Source organism: Takifugu rubripes, chromosome 8, assembly GCF_901000725.2.
Source record: "Takifugu rubripes chromosome 8, fTakRub1.2, whole genome shotgun sequence".
Taxonomy (NCBI): Eukaryota; Metazoa; Chordata; class Actinopteri; order Tetraodontiformes; family Tetraodontidae; genus Takifugu; species Takifugu rubripes.
Window position 1 is genome coordinate 18,679,086 of NC_042292.1, and position 20,799 is coordinate 18,699,884.

Here is a 20,799-nt window from a genome sequence, read left to right on the forward strand (position 1 = left end):
AACTCTCAAGGAACAACCGCAGAGGAGTCCGGACCGCGGCCACATTCAGGGCGCGACGCGCGACCCCGCTCCGGCTTCGGCGGGTCGAGGGTCGTTACCCCCCTCCCAAAAAAAGCAAAGTTATCTTCTGCCGACCAAGTTTGATGCTATGGAACTCCACTTGTTTCTGACAGCAGCAAAAAAAAGGACAGAAGGAAGCTGTGCTCAAGAGGAAGTTGCTAATTGATGAAGAGTTCGTTTATTCTTGTTCTAAACTGCGGTGATGAGGAGCAGAGAACAGACTGGGAGGCGCTACTAATGAGCCCCTTCAGCCAAAAAGGTTTGTTCTTGCTGTTCTGGCGCTCGTTTGCTGAAGGTGAGAATGAAAACACAGTTAACCGTGATGGCGGAGCCGGCAGCTACGCTTGTAAAATTAAAGAGGTTTAACTTTTAAAGGTAGAATACGTTAGCGCCGCTATGCTAACATTTGTAAAAACAACGTGACTCAGTAAATGAGCCTTAATTGTAATTTTAAAATGGTTTAATTGAATCATTAAACGCCGGAAAGGGAACGACATGAGCCTGAGAAGCACCAAAGAGCGGCTCCATCGACAAATATCGACCATGTCTCTGTTGACCCCTGACCCCGAGAAGAGGGTGGCGTTACCTTATCTAAGCTGGCAGACGGTCCTCGGGCGTATAAAGTGACCTGCAAACACGCGCTCTTCATGTCGGAGACATACCGCGGAGGAAACACTCCGTGGCGCGTCAGCTGAGCGTCTGTGAAATGTATACGTCCTCACGCCGCCATCGCCGCTCTCTTCCTGTGCCAAGGGGGGTAAAAGGGCATTGAACATTAATGACATCCTGCAAATATTACCCTGCCCCACCTTATCTCAATATGCAGCAGCACATTAATCTATGCAATTTTAACGTGCGTGTGTGTGTGTGTGCGTGCGTGCGCGCGCACGTGTGTGTGTGTACTTAAAATACAGCAGCAGCCTGCACATAAGTCAGTATATTTGAATAATAAACTCGGCCATTACTTTTTCATGCTAACGTAGCCTTGGGTTGCAGAATAAAAAATGGTTCTGGCTGCTAATTTCTGTTATGATAACTTCTGTACCTGATTGCCTCCATAAGAGCCAGATCTGTCTTCGTATGGCCCAGTGAGACCGCTGACAACTGTTTAGCTCCGCTAATCCATTTGTTTGATTTATTTCTTACAGTATGCGGCTAATGTCTTTTAAAGATCTCGCAGCGACGGAGAGATTAGGGAAAACCAATTGCTGACAGATAGCATCAAATTTTCAAGCGGCTAATCGTTCTTGCATATCTCCCCTCGCTCAAAACTCTTTTTTTGGTTCATAGACGAGACGCCTTGATGAGCGGCAGAGATACGGCGGCTGTTCAGTCTGGCCGAGATAATGATTTGGAGGGTGGGTTAGCATCCGCTAAACAACGCAACGCGCGGCAGGAAACGCATTGATGACAGGAAAGAGGAGCAGAGGGAAACAGCGAAGATTGCTTTAAACTCCCCAAAACCCTTTTCTGCGGTTCCTCCTGACCTCTGACCCGAGGAGGCCTCGTCGGCGGAACCGGCCCACGCCGGGATGACTTTGGGAGGGGGGTCTCCGGCCCCGCCTGAGCAGAAACATCTGTCATCGTCAGAGTGACCACGACCGGAGTTCAGGCGAGCATATGGGAGTCGGGGGGGTGGAGGAGGGAGGAGGGCGAACACCGGCGATAAAGACTGATGGCTGAGGGACTGATGCTCTTCCATCATCATTTCACAGGTCTGGGAGTGTGAGACAGCAGCCTTTCACAGCGGGAACCACTGCTGGGTTGGGAATGGATGGGAAGGAAAGTCGGATGCTACAGGAGGGCGGGACGCAATCAGTCCAGGGAGCAGGACTTTGCCGATTACAGAGCCGCGGCTGAAGCCCGTCACCGAGCTGACGGGCTGATTGAAATTGTACCCAACAAGCAGTGGAGATCCACTCCGCCGGGATAAGTTCGGAATGCTAATGATTACGCGACTCTAAACGCTGCCGCGACGCCGCGCTGCTCGCGCACGGTCTCGGTTTCGCCGAGAGGAAAGACAAAGGATCCGCCGATCTTCGGGGCGCCACGCGGCGCAGCTTCTCACGCGCACACGCGTGTGAGCAAAGGTCGGGGACCATAAATCTGGGATGAAGGTCGTGGTCGCTTATGTCAGGGGTTCATCCATCATGAGATCCAGCTGATCTCAGTCTGATCTGGAGGTTTTTGTTAGGAATCTGCAAACAAATCCACAAAGGTGTCAGGTTTACTGTCCCTTAAGTGAATCCACGCCTCTCACATGCTGCAGCGTGCACGCACACACACACACACACACACACACACACCTGGACACGAGCACTGGGACTGAGGAAAATGGCTTTAGGGGTGGTGGTTCCCCGTCTGTGGCTTAGACACAGCCACGTCGATAACTAATCCTGACCTTTCCCTCGCCGCCAAATTGAAAAATAAGAATAAGAAAAAATAAAATAGATGGTGGATGCTATCGAGACGGCCTCCGCCGCTTCCTGCGGGCGAGGGAGGCGCTCCATCTAACGGACGGAGGGGAGGCGGGAGGGGGAGGGGAGGCGGGGACGGGCCCCGGGTTCGCCGTATCTTTTCACAAGGTCCTTCGCATCGTTCCGAGGGAGCGATCCCATCCCCGCTCAGACGCTCCTCGGAGAACGGCCGCGGCGGCCTCAACCCGGAGCGCCGCGAGGACGTGAAATTCAGATCCGTGCTGAGATATACGGACCGGAGCCTCCATGAGCCGACCTACAGGAACCACACGTGCTGCTGGATTATGGTAAACTAACCTTTCCTTCGGTGGATGCACACACACACACACACACACACACACACACACACGCTTCTGTCATACCTGTTAGAGGCCTAGATTACCTTCGCCTCCATCACGCCAGCTCTGCCGATCATCTCAGCGTAACCAATGTCTGAGCTCTCGCTACCCAACCGCCCACCAGGGAGATGATATGACCCAACCGGGCACCCGCCCCCCAACCCCCCCACCATGCTGCGAGGGCCGAGGCACCCGTGCGCGTCCACCATCAGGGATAATTGACATATTCGCTGCGTGACGCTGCAGCGAGCGTTTCTGCGCGGGAAGACGGGAAATATCAACCCGCCTGCTGGAAATGAAGATGAAATATCATTGGACGATCTGGCGATTGTGCAAAAGGGAAATGGAGGCGACGGGACGCGCGGGCGGCGCGCGAGGAGCCAATTTCACAATAATAACTGTGATAAGATGAAAATGAAGCAGTAACGAAGGGCTTGAAATGAAACAGGAGGTTCTCATTTGATGACAGAAACCACTTTAAACGAGACCGATTTTTGTCTTCATCACACACGCGCGCACACACACGCATTCTTATTCTTATGTCACAATATTTACGCATATATGGTGTGTTTGAGGAGCCTCCAACGCGAACACGCATCCCTGCCGGGGTAATTGGGTGCTATTCTTCTGGGCGCCACTAGGGGGAGTTCCAGTTATCGTTTGGAAAACAGGCCTCTGAGTGTGAATTCTGCTGGAATTCTGCTGTTCTGGGGCCTTAATTCTGCTCTTTCTCACAATATCGGGGTTTAAGAAGGGAAGAAAGATGATTTATAGCAAAACTCATAATGGTATTGCACACATGTGCACATCTGTCGCATGTGTGCAGAGACTTCCTGGATCCACGTGGCTCAAACGTCATCAGTATTCCTGCCGTCCTCATCGCTCCTGTGTCGGCGGATCAACAGGCCCCCACCTGTAACCACCTCTCATCACCGAGGCGACGGTGCGGAACGCTGCTGAAATCTGTCCCCCGTCTTTTGATGCAAATGATGAGCATTTGTGACGCTCATTAATCACTCGGGGGGTAATGGTGCCAGACGGCGGCAGAAGGACCGCGAGGGCAGCAGAGTCGAGTATTAACTTTTTATTTATCAAGCAGCTGAAAACGTGCAAAGATTTTATCCACCGAGGCGAGAAAACTGCAAAACAACATGTTTTACTCATTTAAATAAGCAGCTAGTTATAAGCTGAGGAGCTAGCAGTTGCCTGGAGGCTTTGCTAGAACTGGTGATTCCACACAAGCGGCTACGCTAACCTGACATCAAAATATCGATTAGGGTTAGCTACAACACAGCTACATGTATGCTAATACATGTATGCTTTCATTAATGTTCTGTGTTTAAAGGGTAGATGTGGTTAAATTTTCTCTGTTTTGATTGTAAAACATGACCAAACATGTGAAGAATGTGTCGTTAGCCGATTAGCAAAGAGAGAATTATCATTGGAAGTTGGGGGAAATTTGAAGAACGTCTGGGTCCAAACCTCAGACCCAACGTTTGCCGTGATGCCTTCAGTCCCACCGGGCACACGCGCAGAAGCGCACGTTCACGCGGCGACTAAACGAACGTCTCCACACACGTCGCTGTGACAGAATACGGCACCGGCGGTCCAAGCAAGCTATCTAATCAAAACCCCAAAAGTCTTATTGTTTGTGTCTTTGGGACGTGAGAAAAAGTCTCAGGATGAAGGAAATGAAACTGGTGAAGGTTGTAAAAAGTGACCTTTTCACTGAGAAGGCAATAAAGTTTGAGGGTGGAGCCTTCAGCAGAACAATCGCCGTTAAATCTCCAAAATCCCTGAGCAGCCATGCTAATTCAGATACATGAACACAATCATCTGTGACCACGCTAACACAGTCATTTGCTAACAGAAGCATCTTCAGTTCTCAGGCAGGTGGACAACACCTGAAGCTAGCTCGTCTGCTAACGGACCGCCTTGTGATGAGTTTGTTAGCATCGACTGAGAGCGAAAGAGCCTAAATTCCAGATAGACAGAACTGGAGAAGCTGCTCATCTCACGATAAACACACAAATCAAACCTCCTAAATACGGCGTAAAGATTTTAAATCAGGCGTGAGATGCTTCGTTATTGCCAAGGACTTTTCTCCAATACTGGAGACGCTCAAATAAATAACTAAAACATTGGAAATGACGGATGTGATTAGGACGCCGATGAAGATGGACGACATTTCGCTCGCTGTTTATCAAGGTTAAAGTCAAAAAGGTAAAGTCCCTTTTTCCTCCCGTCGGCGTCGAGGCTGTGCCCCGCCCACGCGTCCCCGGGCCCCGCCCACGCGCCCCCGGGCCACGCCCACGTGCCCCCTCATCCCGGTGCACCAATAAAGAGGTTTGAAAGCGACCCGCACGTTTAGCCACCTCGCAGCCACGCGCACAAACACGCTCCCACTCTGCCGAGGCCGTTCCAGCGCTCTAAAGCTGCTCATCTGTCAAAGTGTCAGAGCCGATGCATCATCCCCACGCGCGCGCGCACGTGCACGCCCGGCGTCTCTCAGAAGCAAAATAGAAGGCTTTGCCATATTTTAAGCGGCGCGGGATTGCAGCGATATCAGATCTCTCTCCATCTTGAGGGAGACGCCGTTGCTGGTGTGTGCGTGGGAGCAACCAAACATGAACTCTTTCTGAGGGAGGCTGTGAAGCGGCGCCGCGCCGCCTCTTAAACGCCAAACTGAATATCAAAGGAAGACGACGCGTTTCTGGAGTCAGACCGGCGACGCCGCGCGAGGGGAAACGCACTCACCTTGTTTCTCTTCGCACAACAAAGTGAAGGTTTAGTTTCTCGTCGAGCTGGATCCTCGCAAGCACAAACGTGTCAGAGGAGCGGCGGGAAAATGTGAGGCGGCGCTGTTCAAGGGTGGAGGAGGTTATTCAGGGTAACGGAGGAGGAGGAGGCCAAACCGGCAGGTTGGAACCAGTTTAGTGGAAACAGGAAGCTGGTTGGAGCGGGTTTAAGCTGGTTGGAGCTGGTTTAAGATGGTTGGAGCTGGTTTAAGATGGTTGGAGCTGGTTTAAGATGGTTGAAACTGGTTTAAGATGGTTCGAGATGGTTTAAGATGGTTGAAACTGGTTTAAGATAGTAGGAGCTGGTTTAAGATGGTTGGAGATGGTTTAAGATGGTTGAAACTGGTTTAAGATAGTAGGAGCTGGTTTAAGATGGTTGGAGATGGTTTAAGATGGTTGAAACTGGTTTAAGATGGTTGGAGCTGGTTGAAGATGGTTGGAGCTGGTTGAAGATGGTTGGAGCTGGTTTAGGACGGTTGGAGCTGGTTTAAGATGGTTGGAGCTGGTTTAAGATGGTTGGAGGTGGTTGAAGATGGTTGGAGCTGGTTTAAGATGGTTGGAGCTGGTGTAAGATGGTTGGAGCTGGTTGAAGATGGTTGGAGGTGGTTTAAGATGGTTGGAGCTGGTTTAAGATGGTTGGAGCTGGTTGAAGATGGTTTTAGCTGGTTGAAGATGGTTGGAGCTGGTTGAAGATGGTTGGAGGTGGTTTAAGATGGTTGGAGCTGGTTTAAGATGGTTGGAGCTGTTTAAGATGGTTGAAACTGGTTTAAGATGGTTGGAGCTGGTTTAAGATGGTTGAAACTGGTTTAAGATGGTTGAAGCTGGTTTAAGATGGTTGAAACTGGTTTAAGATGGTTGGAGCTGGTTTAAGATGTTTGAAACTGGTTTAAGATAGTTGGAGCTGGTTTAAGATGGTTGGAGATGGTTTAAGATGGTTGGAGCTGGTTGAAGATGGTTGGAGCTGGTTTAAGATGGTTTCCAAGACAAATCTGCCAACAGTGAGCGACCACGATGACCCTTAGCTTGTCTCCGGTAGAGGGCTCTGCTGGTGTTCACAGGATGAGGGTGGTGCTTCTGTATCCATACTGAACGTCAATAATCCCTCCTGTCATTGTTCCTAAAGTTGCTCCACCTGAAGAGGACTTGAAAGACGCTCCAGGAAGCTGCGCGACCACCAGCTCCTCGGGGGGGGCATGTAAATGGCGACGGGGACGTAACGACGGCGCGTTAAAGGGCAGCGGCGAGGACAAGCATTATGTAGATGCCGCTCCACAAAGGGCTAATTGTCATGCTAGTTAAAGGAAAAGTCACTCTCAACATCAGGGCGTCTACGGAATCACCGCAGCACATACCTTCTGTTCCGCCGCCGCCTCTCTGTCCTCTTTCCTGCGGCGCACACGTAAACACAGGCGGGTCTCAACGGCGCAACTCAAAGGTCACGGACGCCCTGGAGCGTGCAGGATCTCAGCACACCTCAGTGGTCCAACACGGCTCCCAGGTGAGACGGGATGTTGTGGGCTCAGCATGCTGATTCCAGCACATCTCCTTAAAAGAGCAGAGCAGGAAAAGTCATTTGCTGGCGTGTCGTGGCAACAACCAACCTTTCTAAACCATGATGAGAAATGGAATTATACAGCAGGAGAATCACATCAGGGTGGTCCAAAGGTGACCTGGGCCAGGAGCTGATCTCCGCGTTAGCCCCACTAATCCAACTCCGACAATCTGGTCGCTGCCAAACTCGCTGAGCACAAATCTCAGTTGTGCCAATTAGGAGCTGTGTGGATCATCTATGGTCAAAGATTAGCAGCTCCAAATCCAAGAGGCAGGTCCTGGACTTTCAAGTATCTGAGGGACCTCATCAGCGGGGGAACGCGAGGTTGGAAAAGTCAAAGCGGAGCAGGAGAGAGGCGGTGACAAACCAAACCGACACTGTTGGACAAATGGAAACCTTCGAGGGGGTTCAGGCATGGAATCAAGATGGCTCCTGGAGCCATTTTGAGGATTTCCAACGTGTCCAGGACAGAGTTTAACTGGTGACATCGTCGCCATCCCCGTTCCCGATTCAACCGCTCGGCTAACGTTCGGAGTAAGTGGATCGTATGGAAAGTCTCCCGCACGGAGACGGGGGGGGCATCCCGGGCAAATTGATACGGCGAATTCTTTGACTGAAGCGACGGAGGAGCAAACTTCGGGGTTATTGAACACACGCCAGGTGTTCGATAAGCGTCAGAGCCCATCAGCCGGCAGCAGCCACCTATCGAGCAGCACAGATTACGTTTGTCGACTTGAGCCTCTCCAGCTGAGAACAAAGACATATACCCGAATAATCTTGAGAGGAGAGGTCTAATCAAAAATCAGATGGAGACGGATGAAGAGAGCGAATTTATCGGCGCCTTATTGGCACCTCTGAGTTATTAACGCGCGGGATGACGCGGCGAACGGGACGAGTCGGCTCAGACAAATAATCCTAATAAAGAAAACAAGTTTACGAGTGCCAGTTTTAAACAAAAGTGTTCAATCACCCCCCCCCCCCCCCCCCCCGGGCTCCTCACGCAGGTGCGGCCTCGACATTAATTCACCTGAGCGCGGCGCCTTTATTCTTCCATATATCAAAATAAGAAGAGGCCGCGTCTCTTTTTGTGCACGCAAGTGTATATTTACAAATGAGATCTTTTAATTTAGAAGAATGACCCAATTCTGAGGCGGTGTCAAAGACATGATGACGAATGCGTCGCCTGGAGACTCGCTGCAACTGATTGGTTTTCCATTGCATCAAAATCAGGGATTCATAGATCATGATAAAGCCGCGCGGCCGGGGCGGCGCCGCGTTAATGGCCGAAAAGAGACGCAGAGGTTGGGAGGGTTTTCTCAAGTTACGCCTCTTTTCAGCTCCGAGTAAGTAATCCCGTCAGAGAAGGTCGCCTGTGGCGCGATGTGATGCTAACGAAGGGCGAAGGACAACTTCTCACACTCGAAACGCAGAGTCATCATCATCCGTTGTTGACGTGGCGACCGATGAACAACCCAAGGAACGCCGCAGCACCGCGGCGTGCTAGCTGACGCGCGTCTGATCGGAAACAAACGAAAACCCCGGAACATCTCGAACAAAGGCCTCATCCTGATTTTCCTCTGATTCTATTTATGGGTCCTGACAAATTTGAGGGCCTTCGAATTGGGTAGTTAACGGAGCTTCGGTGGAGGGGCTCGTTTCATCACCCGATACGCCCGAGAATCAATGCCGGCTCTCAAATGGCTCCATCTTTACGGACCGTCAGGGAAATTTGAGTGGAAAAGGAGAAGCGGGAGGGCGGCGATGTGATATCAGCGAAGACCTTCAGCGTCTCTCCGAGTCCACCCCGTGCAGCCCGGCAAGATTTTGGTTATTGGAATAAAAGTCACAAATGAAGGCAACCCAGTGTCCCAGGTCCAGGAACAATGAGCCACAAACTCAGGAGGTTTCTCCAGATCCAGCTGGTTCCTGCTCAGAGTCGCCGGCTGCTGAACGTCCCGAGGAAACTTCCTGGTGTTTCTGGAGAGATCAGAAATGTGAGGCGGCTTCAGGTGAAACGAATCCACACACTTGGAGCTCGCTGGCGGAGACCCGAAGAACTCGGAAGGACCGGGTCGGATGTCGCCTTTGCACAAATTTGGTGAAAGTTCTTGTCACCGTGTGACGAGTTTGACCAGGGAGGTGCTGCCGCTAAAACGTCGGGATGTCGGCGCCATGAACCCCCCCCACACACACACACACTCTTGGGTTTGAGCCACTTCTCCCTGATTCAGGCCCAAGGTCGCTGCGTCGCGGGTCGGGTCCCTATCAGTCATCGGCCCTAATGAACGAGCCGCCGAGTAAAAATAGACACAACGAAACGGCGGCAGGGACACGTGGCAGCTTCCACCGGCGGCAGGGACACGTGGCAGCTCCCACCCGTCTTATCGGTCCACATACCTGCGCGAGCGCATGACCCAACGCTCGCTGCTGCTCATTTCAGCCACGGCTCCGCACGGAAAAGAACCATCACATGACTCCGAGGACCAGCGTCCTCTGACTGCTGCCTGTACCGAACCCCGATTGGTCCCCGGGTTTCAGAGGCAGATGGCCCGCCCCCCCTTCCCCCCGCGGGGCGGCCCGGACCAGCACGCGTGTTCCCTCGGTGCAATTAAGTCTAGCTGACCCCTCGGAGCCCGGTCCGTCAGCGGGGGGGCTTCCTCCCTTGCAGATGCCAGCTCCAGCGGGCCCTCGCCACGCGCCTCACGCCGCGCACATATGGCCGCCGCGTGTCGGGCATGTTTAATAAGGCCGCCGTGTTTTAGCGAGACAAACATTCCGGCAGCAGGAGACTAAATCGACCATCCGTGTGACAAATAAAGTCGTTTGGGCCGCGAAGAACGGCGCCGCCGCTGCAACGTATTACCCAGAACGCCTTTGTTTGGCTATGCATCGCAACAAGGTGCTTTGTTTGCTCACAGCCCCTAAATCAAATTCTATTTTTTGATTGAAAAACACAAATCACGCATCGTTTGCAGCGTGAGCGCTGGAACGGCGCCCCCCTCCCCCCCCGCTCCCCTCCTCCGTGCCTACTGTAAATATACATCTTTATTTGCATGCGCAGGCTGCAGCGAGGCGCGACAATAAAAGGAGCAGCTTAATACATCAAAAATCTGTCTGATTTATTGGCATCTGAAGTGTTTGCCAGCAACAAAATCATTCCTGTGCCAAATAGTCTTTGTACGGCTTGACTGCTATTTACTGTCATGCGTCTCATTTTAGTGTTATGGGTGATTACGACGGGAGGCCTGCGCTGCCATATATTTAGCGTGGCCCCAACGAGCTGTGGGACCCGGCGCCCCGTGACTGTGGGGTAAATGAAAGCCGCTCGCTTATGCAGATGCATTTACAGCCCGACGTGACTGAAAACAGCCTCGAGTTTCCTACATTTGGCGCGGGTGCGACGGATCCGTCAGCCGCGGCCTTCATCCGTCTCCTGTAACGACACTATCAGTCTGAGACGTCCCATTTGTTTTGGTCCCATTCAGCGACACGTCGCTCGCGCCGCGTTCTGATATCAGAGCCGCTCAGAACATGCGAAACCAGGGTAACCTGACGGCAAGTTGGCTAACTAGCCAAAACGGCGACGAGCGCCGGCCTGGTGGCGTTTTCGCTTCTGTCTCGTCCCTGAGGGACGTTTGTCCGCAGATTTGTTTGCAAAACCCTCAGAAGCTCTCAGACAGCTTATGGATGTTTTTATGCAGCGAAGATGGCGCACGCACGCACGCACGGAGCCCTGAACACTGTTTTACGGGCTCTGGCATTATTTCGTCCCCGTTAGGCTCCGTCAGGGACGTGTTGGACAGGTCCGACTGCACTTTGGGCACTTGTTTTTATATATAAGCATTAGAGACCAGCCTGACCTCTACCATACCCTGTAAAAACGACTATTTTTAGTTCCGTCCTCCCTAAACTACAGTAGATAAACAGCATCTAGTAAAGGGGGACAGTTACTGTTGCGGGTTGACGGCGGCTCGTCGTCCTGTTGCCAGCGGCGCCGGCGTCGCCGTAACTCTGCAGCTAAATCGCAGGAGGTGTCGGCCGGCGGGTCGTAAAGCCTCCGGTCAGAATGGGTCGTATTCGCTGCTTTCATCCAATTAGGAGATGAGTTAAAACCCCGCACTGGTGCAGGGACGAGCACATACACACACACACACACACACGTACACACACACACACACACGTACAGGTGCTAGCCACAGCATCTGCTCCATCGCTGACGCTTTTTCTTAATTTAGATCTCAAGCAGGATAACCAGTCCAAACACACATCCAAGGAAGGAACGGAGCGTCTAACCCCCCCTTCCCCCCCTCCCCCCCGCCCTCCCCCCCTGTCTGCCACAGGCTGCAGACACACATCAATTGATTCGGCATCTCTCTTCCCGGCCTCCCTCGCTCCCGTGCGCACAAACACGAGCACGCATGAGCATTAGCCGCCTCCCTCAGGGAGGAAATCACTTACACACACACACACACACACGCACGCACGCACACACAAGCACGTGCAAACACGGGGTGGCTCGTGGCTGGAGTGGACAGGCCTTTGTAAGATAACGGGCAAACGCAGCCTGACAGGCTCGGCCGGGCCATTATTGAATTGCAGTGAAGACTATATTACTTTAGAGTGAGATAAAAGACTACATACAAGACGGATGGGTGGGGGACATCAAACACGACTGTGTCCGGATCGTGCCAAGAGTAATCCGGCGGAGGGTAGCGCTGATTTCCCCCAGGCCAGGTGCCATTTCTCCCTGAATAATTCTTATGAGGGATCCGACAGCAGCGAGATTCTCTCCATCACGTCCCACTTTTATTCCCCCTCTGCTCATTCTGCCGTCTGTTTTCTCCGATTGCCGCCGCGCGATATTCCCGCCTTTATTGGAATTGTTTAACTTCGCAGGCCGCTGCCAGGTGGAAGTTTCTCAAGTGTGACTGGAGGTGAGTTGGGGGGGCGGGGGGCCTCTGGGGGAAGCCTCACAATGGCGAGAGGGACGGCGAGGAAAACATTTGGCACCTCGAGTCGTCTGCGGAACTCGTCTTTGTTCCCCGCACAACAAAACAATGGAAACAGATGCTTCGCGTTTGCTGCTTCCGAAGATTTAAGGCTGCAAAAATGACGCTAACGTGGCGAAGAAAGCCCGTCGTTCCTCACTTTAAAAGGATAAAACCATCTATGACGCTAAGGTGGGGGCGTGTCCTCGGGAGACCTCGCTCCCACGTTCCTGTCTGATGATGAGGATCCTTCTACTCCCCCAGATTTGGGCGGCAGCAGCCAGGCGGCTCCACGTCCGCGAGCATCCAGATGTTGCCGGCGTCGTCCTTCTGTCCAATCAGCACTCGGACGCCAAGAGAATCGAACTCGCAGCTCATCTAACGGCGTCGCTCTATCTGGGGTTGATTAAAGTGATAGAAGTCGCTCTGCGATTGCGGCGCGGCGCGCTGGCACGTCGTTAATCACATGTGCAGCGTATGAATGGAAATCGTTAAGGCGCCTCCTCAAAGGCGACGCGAGGTGGCAAAGCATAAAATAACTTTGGCAAAGCGCGGCTCCGATCGGGATCTCCAAAGTTCCGTGGAAGGAGAACGTTGAGTTTATCTCGGAGACGATTTACACTCGATTGGAGCCTAATTAACGCCTCGAAGGTGGACGACATGAACCCGGCGGTGGCGCCCCCCTGTGGCGATCCGTCACCACTGAACTCGGACACTTTGGAGACGCTGCTCCTGCACTGTTGTGCACACGCTGCAGAATTCCAGGAAACGTGATGAAATTCCCTTTAATGTTCATTTCTGCCGGACAAATTATGAAAAAGTCCCCCCGTGGGCCTCCGTCCGTCCATAAACCGGCACCTCCTGGAGGAAAGATGGTCCTAAAGGCCCCCCAGGGCCCCCTGGCCACGGACCGAATGGGAAAAGCTCAGCAGCCCTGTTGTCGTATTTATTTGCTGTGATTCACAGCAAGATAAAAAATAAAGAATTGATGTTATTAATTTTTAATAAGAAACCATAATGGTTCACCCGGGGGTCCAATATCCTGCGCTTTAATTAATACACGGTGGATGCACATTAGGTTTTCAATTAGAGCGGGAATGACCACGCAATCAGCGGGCGCCTTTAATCCTTCTGCTCATCAAGTGTGTGAAAACACGGTCTGGACTTCCACAAACCCAGGCAGCAGCGCGGCAGCTGGGAATTCCGGGAGGAGGGGAGGCAAGCGGAATTCTTCTGCGGGAGCATTAATGAGATGCAAATTAGTTCTTGTTTGTCGGAAAGCCAGCATTTGGAAGGCGCCGGTCCGATAAACACCGACTCTTCCGAGCGCCGGACGCCATTGGTGAACACGAGGATCCGGCTCCGCGTGGAGGAGCGTCGTATTCACACGTGTTGGGTCAGCGTGTTGCTAAATTCCTTAGCAAAGTTAGCATTCGGGGCTCGTCGCGTGCTTCCAAGGCTCTCCGGGAGGATTTTCAGAGGAAAGAAACGGAGGCAGAGGAATAAAAGCAAGACAGGCAGACAGGTAGGGATGGTTGGGGGGGGGGTCAGCGGGGGCTGGGGGGCTGCAGCAGCTAATGCACACCAGCAATTACGGGCCATCATAATCACAGCATCCAGTGACAACATAATCACAGACAATCAGGTGGCGAATCAGAGGCAATTTGCAAACTATCACTACAACTTGGATGGAGGCTGGCAACATTCCTGCCTGCGTGTGTGCGGCAGCTTAATTATCCTGATGAGGGGGTTGTTGAGACGCCGCCGCCGACCCCCGCCACGCGTTCCGCCACCAATGAGACAAACGGCCGCCCGCAGACGCCGCCGGGAGACACCTGGGAAGTCAGTTGTGCGAGCAGGTGTCAAATTGATCCTGATTTAACAAGACGCGCTCCTTGTTTTCGCGTCTTTTTCTGGTGATTTTCCCTCTTGAGCGAAATTCCGCGTCGCCGACGTTCACGAGCGCAATTAAAGAAGAGCCACGATAAACAGTTTTTGTTGTCGCAGATGCTAAATATGGCGTAAAGTTGCCGCTGCCGGCCATGATGGGACCTGGGTGATGAATATATTCACATATGGGGAACGCTCCGAAATCTATTCATGCAGAGGGAATGCAAAATCCGAACTGTGCGAGGAGACAAAGGAACGGGACGCGGAGAGGACCCGCAACACTTCCTGTGTTCACAGGAAAAAAGGAATACCTTTGGGTTATGTTATTAAACTTAGAAATGAATAACAAGGAAGCTGAATTAATCTGCAACATGATGGGGCGCCGGATAATTCCAGTTGAGCAAATTGAGTCGGAATATAAATGTTAAAAATGATCCGCGCGCCATCCCTGGGTTCCGACCAGCGCGGGCTCCGGATTCCTCTCCCTTGGTTGCTCAAATATGTGGATAACAACAAAATTCATTATACATATCAATGCTTCCTTGCCAATTTTCCCCAGAAAAAAAAAATAGAACCAAACAAACAAACAAAAAAACTTAAACGGCTTCCTTCAAAAAGCAGCAGTCCGGAATCTGAACCGACTCATCCGTTACCCAACGAGAGAAAACAAGGGAATTGAGGGAATAAGTTCTGCTCTTCCGCGACTTCAGAGAGCAGCGCGCCGCTCTGGAGCCATCAGAGGGCTTCCTCTAGCGGATAAGAGCCGCTGCGCTAGCGCTAGCTTCTCCCGCAACAAAAAAAGAAGTCAGGAATAACAGCGCATCATCAGCGCAGCATTCCCAGCGAGCAGCCTCACGCAATCAGACCTGGATACGGGGAGGGACGCTGGGAGCCGAACCAGCGGGAATAACAGAGCGCAATTAGCTGGCGTCAAGATTCATCGGCGCGATCGCTGAAATCGAGTTTTAAGTCTCAGCTCGCGAAAAAAAAAAGATGAATTATTGTCGAATAGGAGCGCGTCACCGGTGAGAAAGTAGCCCATCGATCGACGAACGACATCCGTGACCTTTGGGAGTCACACCGACGAGCAGGACCGTCGGAGGAGAGCGACGCTCGATTCTCTGAGCCCAGACAAAAACAGATCCTGATGGTGGTCTGCGTGCTAAAGCTAACCACATTGACCATCGCGGTCCAGAACGCTGTCAGCTAGCTTTCAACCTGGGGCTCCCCTCGGTGGAAGGTCACGACACCCAGTCAGTGACACTCCTCTGCTAGCTCGTAGCTAGCATTTCAGCTAGTATTTCAGACAAGGCCTCTTTGGTAAATTCGATTATAAATATTGGATATTCACACACCAGAGGATTATTTGGACAACTGTGGCACAAAATGCAAAAAAAAAGATTTTAAATGCACCTGGCACAGAGCTAGCCTTACAAAAACACATAAATCCTGTTAGCGGGACACAAACTGAAGATGTCAAACCGAGGTGAAGTTATTTTTGTTCGTAAACAGTGTTTAGGGTTTCCTGCCTCCACTTCCTGACGCACAGAGAAGCGGAGACGGGAAAACGTCGGAGTGACTTTGGAGATCTGTCACAGCCGCTGTCACGGTTGGTTTTTGGAAAAGTCGCCCGCGTGTGGGTATAATTAGGGTGAGACCAGCGGCAAATGATGCAAAAACAACCGCAGCGGCGGCTCAGCTAACCGCGGTGTCATTTACGGGGCCGCCTGCTAACAGATGCACGAACCTGAGACGGCGGCTCCGGTCACGTGACCCACGTCTCCGTCTCTGCTGCTGCTGAACTGACGCGGGCCAGTTTCCACATCAGACGCTCTTCCCTGTACTGGAGTGTCCGTGCGCGTCTGCGTTGCAATCTCGTTTTTTTCTCGCTAGCGTGGGACTCGAGCCCAGCGCGGCGAGTCGAGCCCAGACATCTATTATGCACTTCATCAATCTTTTTGGACTCCTGACATTTCACTAGCTGAACAAATTGTCAGTTATCAAAACTCAATTTCAGGAATGGCATGTGGAATTTACCCCCCCCCCCCCCCCCAACCCTCCCCTCCCCCACACCCTCGCCGATTCCACCTGAGCGCCGTCTCACAGAATTTTCTGCAGGCATGCTAATAGCAGCACGCGCCTGCATCTGGGAGGACACGTCAAGTTCAGGCCAATCCCCCCCCCCCCCCTCCCAACCCCCCCTCGCCTGCTCCGACCGGTTGAATAGCTCAGCGACGGTAGTTTTGTATGCAGGGAGTTAGCAGCTGCCGAGTTAATCGCTGCTGGGCTACCCGCGTTCCTCTGAGCAGATAAGGCCGTTTATAAATTGATCTGGTTCCGCTTCAGCGATGATAAAAAGAGCCTAGCTTTGTTTAGCAAACACACGTGCACGCACACGAGCACATAAACGGAATGCGCAGGCGAAGACATGGGGGGGGGGGTTCTGCTACCTCACCATGGGGCAGAAAAGCCACAGAACTGACACGACAGGATTAATTATGTAGTAATTCTGTTTTCATTTATTTGACTTGAAACTGTCTAATTAAACGATTTAAACTGTAATTATTTAACTGTTTTAAGCTTTAATCTTCGTCCCAGGTCTTTGTTTTTTTTTTTTTTTATATTTCGATGTTTTGGATAAAGCTGATTAAATTAAATGAACTTCAGGGGTTGTTGGGTCGGTTCTTCCCAGTTAGCCAACGTCACCAGTCGCTTCCTGGAGTTCATGGCCACGTGCACGATGTCGTGCACTCACGTGGGCTGTGGTTGAGACTGTGGGTGGAATCCAGCTGACTTCTTGACATTCCCAATGAAGTGATCGCAAACATCGGATTCCCCGAACAGCCAGTCCAGCACAGAGCTCATTAGCATGCAGCGGACCAGTTAGCTTAAAGATGACGCCAAAACAAAAACAGATCTGAGCTGATTCCAATTAGCAAACCTCCGACGCGTCTGTTTATTGTGGCTTTCTTCCGTCTCCAAACGGTCAGTTTTCCAGTTTACTCCTACGGTATTTGCGTATTTGCGTATTTGCGTCACATGACCGTTCCCTGGTCATGTGACCGGAACAACAGGTCGGGCCTCCGCTCCGGAGCTCTGCCAGCTTCCCATTCAGAAGGGAAAGTCGCACCAATGATCTCAAAAAGCAAAAGTCAAATATTCCAGCGTGTCAGCCAATCCTGGGATCCGGGACACGGCGCGGTCCCTCTCCGCAGGGGGCCTCCAGCTGCCAGCTGACACCTCGATAAGCCGCCGCACCTCCTCGTGCCGACTCATCACTCCGCCTCCCAGATTAGGAGAAGGTCCGGCGGGTGAGGAAATGCCAGCCGCCTGATCTACCTAAACTCTGTTTACACTGATTGAAACACGCTGATATGGAAGAGATCCAGGGGGGTGGGGGGGGGGGTTGAACAGGGACCAAAAAAAAAAGGGGTGAGGGAATGAAACACCTGCTGATGCTGCACTAACGGAGCAGATGGGAAATGAAATTGTCGGCTCTTCCTGCCGTGTCCCTCTCTATCTGTTCAGCCATCCATCCATCTAGGGATCTGTCCACCAGCGGCGGGGGTGGGGGGGCTGTGGGGGCTGCCAGCCACCTGAAGCTTTTAGGTCAGCTCTCACGGGACATCAGCCTGCATCCAGGAAGAGCGCGAGGCGGCGTGGAGCAGAGGCGGCGGCGGTTGTCAGCACGCTGCACACGGTCCAGCATTGAGACGTTGTCATCCAGCAGACAGCCTCTGCTCCTGGAAGCATCAGGCAGCCCAGAGGAGCCCAAACACGGGTTCCTGTCTCCGGGAGCGGCGCGCTAACCCGCCAAGATGTTGTTTTCCACCCCCCCGATAAGGTCCGGGCAGAAGCAGCAAATTGTTGCAAAAATTAAAACGCGAACGCGAGCTGTTCGCAAACGAGTCGCATTATCAAAACAGCAGCGGAGTCGTGCACGGTGACCCAGAGCGCTCGTGTTTAAATCTGGGTTAATTGAATTTTGGCCGCGTAGGAGCCGCCGAACAGAGCCGAGTTATTATCGGCGGCGTGTTGGCAAACAGTCTCCTGATTACACAGCCAACACCAAAAGACCAAAATTTGCATTAACCTGAAAATTCCAGCCGACTGGGCGGAAATATCCGCTCTGCTTTTAGCTCCCGACCACCCACACCTCCAAATCTTTCCCGACACGCTCAGCTCTCCTCACCTTCCTGCTGCCAGCTTTGGTGTTAGCGTGCAGTTTGTTCCTCGCTGCCGATGAGGGAGAAATCTGTGGGTCGGAAAGCACGAACCAGGTGGAAGAGGACGAAGAGGAGCTTCTAATGTTCCCACGTTTGTGGTCAGTTTCATGCTAACCTGCTGTGCTACAAGCTACTCGATGAGGATGCTGGTGCTGCAGTTCCACCTGCTGCCTTTAGAGGTGATAGTGAGCCCCTAATTGACCTTCAGCACCGTCACAGTATGAAAAACCAAGTCTGACAGCGGTCTCCGCTAGCTTAAATGGGAGCTACGACCAGAAGGGACCCGTGAAACGCAGCATTAGCATAGCATCGTTTGGCCCAAGAGGAAGTTTGCTGATCCCTTTCAGACCTCGTCAAGACACGGCACATCCGAGGCGTGCCGGAGCGAAAAGGCGCCCTCTTTCCAGAACGGATGCGTGATCCATTTCATTTATTTCCACTCTGATATGAAGCTGACTGAAACAGTCGGGCGGGCCGCCGGTTCTGGCGCCGTCACCTTCACATAAATCCCCGACATGGCTGTGGGCAGATATTTACAGATAGAGGAGGCATCGGGGGACGGCAAAGTGCTGAGATAAACCCGGCCTCCCGCTCCCTCCCCCTCCCCCCCCGCCCCTGAATCTGAATCCATAAATATCAGCATATACGTTCATATTTGCCAAATCGGTCCGGCGGCTGAGAGGCTCGGCGGGCGACAGGAGGAGGAGGAGATGGAGAAATAATCCATCATGCCCAGAAACTGAAATAGCAACCCCAACCCTCTGCGGACGCTCCGGCCGGAGAACAGGACCGTGCCGAGGCTTCCTATAGGACCCTGGAGCTGCTCAAAGATTATGGATGAGGGGGAAAAAACAAAAATATCCTCTTTGCTTCTCTCCCAAGAGTGGCTGCTGCTCTTATTGCTGGCTATGTATCCATTACCGCTCTCCTCCGGTGCCCCCCCGCATCAATACGGCCCGGGAGGTTCTGGTGCGGCGGCACCTTCCATTGATAAAGCGCATCTGCCCGGGTCGATAGCGTATTAATACGGGACAATGGTGCCGGCCACGTGTGGCTCACGCCAACGGGCCATATCGGCGTCCGGGGGGTGCCCAGAGGCGGCGTGAATGGCCCCGAGCTCCACTGGGGGGCCGCAGCATTGTGTGTTTGTGGGCTGTTTTCAGCACCAGAAGTCCCAATAACTGATTATCAGACCAAAGAGGAGACAGAACAAGGTCTAACCGGGCCGGCGCCTCTCTGGGGAAATGCTCCGCCAAGCACAGGACGATATTGTATTTGTGCTACCTCGGGAAGGAATATCCCACATAAACGCCGCAAGAAAATGAATGTTAAAGGGAATTCTGGTGCCGAGGCATCCCAGTCCAACACGGGAGCATCTCCACGGGCTCAAATCTCAGCGAGCTATTAGGTAGCATCTCTGCAGGAGGAAATCCGATTCCCTTTCTCATCTCGGTGTCCCTTTTAGAATGAAAACCTGTTTATTTACCGTCCTCGGTTCCCAGAATCAGCCCGCCGACGCGCCGACCCGGCTTTAGCATCGTCGCTTCAATCCATTTTGCGCCGCTATCAGGCTACGTTACGGTGTCGTTGTCGCGCTAGCTTAATTTGGTTAAAAGGGAAAGAATAAATCAGTTTTATCACAGGGGCTGAAATTCTGTGAAATCTGCATACATGTGAGCGTGTAAGCACACCGAGGCGGACGCGCTAATCAGTCTTCTCAGCGAAACCTCGCGCGACACCGCTAACACGTTGCGACAGAATTAAATGCGCTGGCTTTTTCCACGCTTGCCTGCACGTCGGGTGATTTACTGGTACAGATGAGGCCCTGGGAGCACCTCTGCCACCACACCACTCAAATCAAAGCTGTCAGCCGGAACCCCGGAGGAGCGGCGCGCTCACAAACGATCTGCTAGCTTCTCCTCCCCACCGCGGATCGCTCACCGAGGCCAGTTGATCCGAGTGCGTAAATTAATTCGCCGCGGTTTCGTTCCTTCGCCTCCGGCCGCGGCTTCGGGTTTGTTTACCCGCGTGGAGAAAGTGACCACCGGGTGTCCGCCGCCGTCTCTGCCATCACTTCCTGTTGCAGAGCAGCACCACCGACGCACACAGATGCTGTTTGCGTGCTCATCTGTGTGCCACCACACACACACACACACACACACACACACTTTAATCCAAATGAATTGGCCGTTCCACGTGCGCATCATCTTTATCTCGGCCCTGAATCCAATTTCCATGTTGATGAAACTGAATTTACAGTATAAATGCATCTAAACACGCCGGCGCCCATTATGGCGCCGCTGATGAGGGATCGCCGCGCCGCTGCCACGCCATTATCCTCGTAATCGCTGTAATCATTTGACCCTCTTTTGGCCGTTGCGCCACAGCCTCGTTCCTGGCAGGACCGCGGCGTGAAGCCGACCTGGGGAACGGAGCGAATTGATTGGTGGAGGCGGGAGGGGGGGGGTCA

The 20,799-nt window shown here is 52.6% G+C and overlaps 1 long non-coding RNA gene across 3 annotated transcripts in view; it reads right to left on the minus strand.

Annotated features, from left to right (window-relative positions):
* The window catches only part of LOC115250858 (uncharacterized), a 52,857-nt gene that overhangs the window by 12,981 nt on the left and 19,077 nt on the right, over positions 1 to 20,799 (minus strand). For 2 of the 3 annotated variants that reach the window (XR_003889423.1, XR_003889425.1), the window contains exons 3-4: positions 7,026 to 7,218; positions 647 to 803 (exon numbers count right to left, since the gene is read on the minus strand). This is a non-coding gene — a long non-coding RNA (uncharacterized lncRNA). Of the gene's footprint in view, positions 1 to 256; positions 350 to 646; positions 804 to 7,025; positions 7,219 to 20,799 lie in introns of those variants that run through there. The other variant, XR_003889424.1, reaches the window with a different exon arrangement.